The following is a 5,247-nucleotide window of genomic DNA, read 5'->3' as shown; positions in this document are numbered from 1 at the left end:
TATTTTGAAGCTTGTTGTTTATTAAGAAGAAAGATCTGGAAATGCGTTGAAATTCCTTAATAGCTGCATGGGAAATTTAAATCTAATTAACAAATGTGGAATAATTAATCATTTTGAAACAACCAGAGTGTTTTTTTAAAAACTCATTTTATTGATTAATCTCGAAAGGAAAGCTGATGTCCTTCACGGTCTAGTCTAAATGCAACTCCAGAGCCACAGCAATGTGATTTATCCTCAACTGCTCTCTGAATTGGTCAAGAAAGAAACTCAGTTCAATGGGAATTGTCCAAGTTTGAGTAAACATTTCTCTCACAATTTGAAGGATTCCTACACATTTGTGAAGACCATATAGGATTTGCATAACAATAGCAACGCAGTGTCTACCGGCTGATTTGACATTGCTAGATTATTCATTAATCAACTACTAAAGAATGCCTTACTCATTTATAATGCAGTACAATATCATGGCTATTTAGACCCATCACCATTGTGTGAATCAGTATTCTTAGAACTTCTGAATCCGGCAGCTGGTGTAGTCGAGTTTGATTTAACAATGCAATGCCTGTTCAAATAGAATGTATGTCCGTAGACCTTGGTGTGCAAGGCGCAATTTCAAACTTTGTGGATGATATGAACCTTAGAAATATTGTGATCTGTGTGGAGGATTGTATAGAACTTGAAAAGGATGTAGAAAAGTTTGTGGAGTATATGAACAGGTGGTAAATTATGTTTAATGCAGAGAGATGTACTGTGATTCATTTTGTGGTGCAGTGATAGTATCCCTATCCCTGAATTGGGATGCCCAGGTTCAAGACCCATCTGTTCCAGAGATGTGTAATAACATATGTGAGCAGGTTGATTAGCAAAATACGAAAAACATGGAGAGAAAATATTAAAAATTATTCAATTCAAATGGGTAAGTTGTTGCAGGAGCAAAAGCGTTACAGACTCACGGAGAAGAGTATGCTGATAATTGAGCCCACTGTTCCAAAAGCCATCACAAATGTGTATATACCTAATTGAACCACCAAAATGACCAATTTGCCTGACTAACCACTAGTCAAGAAAAATGGAATTCACCCAGGTTTGTGTTAATGGAAAATAAGTCTTTATCGTGAACCAACTGATTCTTGTACAAATGGCAGAAAGGATTACTAATTCTCTATGATATTTGATTGGGCGGCATGGTGGCTCAGTGGTTAGCACTGCTGCCTCACAGTGCCAGGGACTCGGGTTCAATTCCACCCTCGGGCGACTGTCTGTGTGGAGTTTGCATATTCTCCCCGTGTCTGCGTGGGTTTCCTCCGGGTGCTCTGGTTTCCTCCCACAGTCCACAAAGATCTGCAGGATAGATGAATTGGCCATGCTAAATTACCCATAGTGTTCAGGGATGTTTAAGTTAGGTGGGTTAGACATGAGGTAAATGCCGGGGAATGGGACTGGGTGGGATACTCTTCGGAGGGGCAGTGTGGACTCGTCGGGCCGATTCTATGGTATTCTATAACTTAAATTATATCCCTTTACAACCCAAATAAATGCACACTTATTCACGAATAAGATAGATAAAAGACAGGCACTTTGACATGAATATTATGGGTGGAAAAATTTAGACAAGAAAACAAAATTCTGAAGATCAAACAGCAGATCACAAGGAGGACTTAAGTTGTCTCTCTCAGTTCTATTGATTTTTAGCCATAATGATATGGTGTTGACTGTAGAGCAATGGCCATTCTTCAATTTGATCAGGTGGACCTAGGTCTTGTCTTAGAGTTCTATCTTTTAAAGTTTCTTGTTTGTTTTGTTTTCTCATACACAAAGAAGGGAGAAATCTATTTTGTGCTTGCTTGTTCTGGTTACAGTCTGTAACAAACTGCAGCTCAACCACTCTGAGAACTCAGGCAGTTTTTTCTTAACTCAAAACACTGGTGCCACTCCGACTCAATAACGTGACACCTCACTGCTCCATCGCAAAAGCAGCATTGTCTTGTACAGAAAAAACAAATGCGCACCAAACCAAAAAAAGAACTGAAGATGCTGGAAATCAGAAACAAAAACAGAACTTGCTGGAAAATCTCAGCAGGTCTGGCAGCATCTGTGGAGACAAGACAGAGTTAATATTTCAGATCCAGTGACCCTTCTTTGGGGCTTCTTCAGAAAAAATGTGCACAACTTCATTTTCCAAGTTCCAAATCTCTCCTGGTATGACACTACTTTGCAGTGTCTGACTCTCCTTCCAGTCTACATCCAAAAAGGAAAAGTATATGGTTCCTTACAGAAGGTAAATAAAATTAGAAAGTTAAATGCATAGCTCAAAGATTGATGTCAAAGAACTGGCTTTTTTTTCTTGGGATACTGGCACCAGCAATGGAGAAAATAAGAACTGGACCTTGTAATAATCTTCATTTGAACCACGCTGAGACTACTACTTTGATGACTCCTATAACTAAGGCAGAAGAGAGAGAGAGAGACCTTAAACTAAATAGTGGGCAATGCAGGATCAATAAGGGAGCAAATTTGGAAAGATTTGATAAATTGAATAGAGAAGGCAAAGTATTGATAAGGAAACTAGCAATCAGAGTGCAGCAGGAAGAGACAGTGTAGAAGTAGAAAACAGACTAGGCTAGAGTTTACAAAAATAGTAAAAAAATAAAACTACAGGCTCGGTCTCCAAATACACATAACATTCATTTAAAAAAAAAGGATGAATGGACAGAAGTGGTAATAAATATAAATCATCTGATAACTATTACAGAGATATGCTGCCAGATGACACATTCTTTGATATGAATGATCAAGAGTATATAACATTTATAAAGGACATGGAACTAGGAAAAAGTAAGGGGTAACTTTATTCATTAAGCATGACATTAGTGTGAGATAGAAAGATGTCTTAGTTCTGAAGATCAAGATACAGAATCAATTTGGAAAGAGAGAAGAAATGTTAAAGTTAAGAAGTTACGTGTGTGGCCAGCTTATAGCCTGCTAACTACTATATGGACAGGAAGAAATAATAAGGACTTATGACAAAGATACAACCATAGTCATGGGTAACTTTAATATCTGTATTGATTGGGTATATCAGATTGATAAATGTAACCTGAGTTTGTTTTCAGGACCGTTTTTGATGTAGAGCAGCATGTTCTGGTGCCAACCGGAGACCAGGATACACTCAACCTGGTATTTTGCAATAAGATAGGATTAACGAATGACCTCCTAGTGAAAGACCCCTGAGGTAGCAGCAATCAGTTTGAGGGATGAATCTAAAAGTAGTGTTTTAAATTGAAATAAGGGCAACCATGAGGGTGTGAAAGGAGAGCTGAGATTTGAATTGATTTATTATTGTTGCATGTATCGCGATACAGTGAAAAGTATTGTTTTGTGTACTATCCAGGCAAATCATACCTTACATAAGGACTTCAGGGTATTCGAGCAGAATGTAGAATATAATGTTATAGCTACAGAGAAGGTGCAGAGAAAGATCAACTTTAATATATGAAAGGTCTATTCATAAGCCTGATAATAGCGGGGAAGAAACTGTTCTTGAATCTGTTGGTACATATCTCCAAACTTTTGCATCTTCTGCTTGATGAAAGAGGGTGGAAGAGAGTATAACTGGGACGGGAGGGGTGTTTGGTTATGTTGGCTGCTTTCCTGAGGCAGTGGAAAGTATAGACCGAGTCACTGGAATGAAAGCTGGTTTGCATGATAGACTGGCCTGCATTCACAACTCTTGAAATTTCTTGTGGTCTTGGGTACAGCAGTTGCCATACCAAGCTGTGATGCATCTAGATAGAGTGCCTTCTATGGTACATCTACAACCATTGTTGACAGTCATTATGGACGTGCCAAATTTTCTTAGCCTTTTGCGGAAGTAGAGGCTTTCTTGACTGTAGCATCGATGTGAATGGACTAGGATAGATTGTTGGTGATATTTACCCCTAGAAACTTGAAGTGCTCAATCATCTTTACCTCTGCACCATTGCACCACTGCACCACAGACAGGGCATGTCCTCCATTTCACTTCCTGAAATTGATGACCAGTTCCTTCGTTTTGCTGACATTGAGGAAGAGATTGGTGTCTTTACAGCATGCCACTGAGCTCTCTATCTCTTTTCTGTACTCTGTCTCATTGTTGTTTGAAATCCGACCCACTATGGTGGTGTCATCAGCGAATTTGTAGATGGAGTTACAGCTGAATTTGGCTACACTGTTGTGACGATATAAGGACTAGAATAAGGGACTGCGTGTGCAACTTTTCAGGGCACCAGTGTTGAGGATTATAATGGACGAGGTATTGTCGCCTATCCTTACTGATTGCAATCTGCTGCTCAGGAAGTTGAGGATCCAGTGCAGAGTGGGGAGCAGTATCCTAGCTCTTGGAGGATTAGGAAATGAGTTTGGTTGGAATTATGGTGTTGAAGGTAGAGCTAAAGTCAATAAATGGAAATCTGACGTAGGTGTCCTTGTTATTCAGATGCTCCAGGGATGAGTATAGGGCCAGAGAGATGGTGTCTGCTGTGGACCTACTGCGAGGATGGTGAATAGTAGTTGATCAAGGCGATCTGGGAGGCTGGAGGTTATATATGCCATTATTAACGTCGACTGTTTCCCACGGAGGAAAGAAGATAGAGACAGTTTTCTTGAGGTATGCGAGTGCTTGAGGCATTTGAGCAGATGGAACAACTGTTCCCACTTGTGAAAGGACTAAGGGCACAAAATTAAATAATTGGCAAAATAAGCAACCGCAACACGAGGAAATAACTTTTTTATCCGTGCAGCCAGCACTCAAGGTCCAGAATACACTGCTGGAGACTGGTTCAATCGATGTCTTCGAAAGGGAATTGGACTGTGATGTGAAAGCACAGTGTGGAGCTGGAGGAATACAGCAGGCCAGGCAACATCAGAGGAGCAGGAAAGCTGATGTTTCGGGTCAGGACCCTTCAGAAAAGGGGCTAACTCTGACTCCAGCATCTGCAGTTTTTACTACCTGTGGACTGTGATGTGAAAAGTTTTTAAAAATGTACGGAAAAGAAAAGGAAGAAAAGCATGAAAAGAAAAAGACAGGCAAGAAAAAAATGTGCAGGTTCGGAGTAGGGGGAAGAAAGGTATGAAGTGAGTCGTTCTGACAGTGTAGAGATGATGCACGCCCTTGTGCAGCAATTTCCCTGATTGTACTGTGTTCTGGATGGGAAAGTCTGCCTGCGATTGAGGATTGTGACGTGGCTCCTCGGAGCGCGCTTGCGTGTC

This window comes from Rhincodon typus, chromosome 17, assembly GCF_021869965.1.
Source record: "Rhincodon typus isolate 14 chromosome 17, sRhiTyp1.1, whole genome shotgun sequence".
NCBI lineage: Eukaryota > Metazoa > Chordata > Chondrichthyes > Orectolobiformes > Rhincodontidae > Rhincodon > Rhincodon typus.
The sequence above is the reverse complement of the archived record's forward strand: the minus strand, read 5'-3'. Positions refer to the sequence as shown.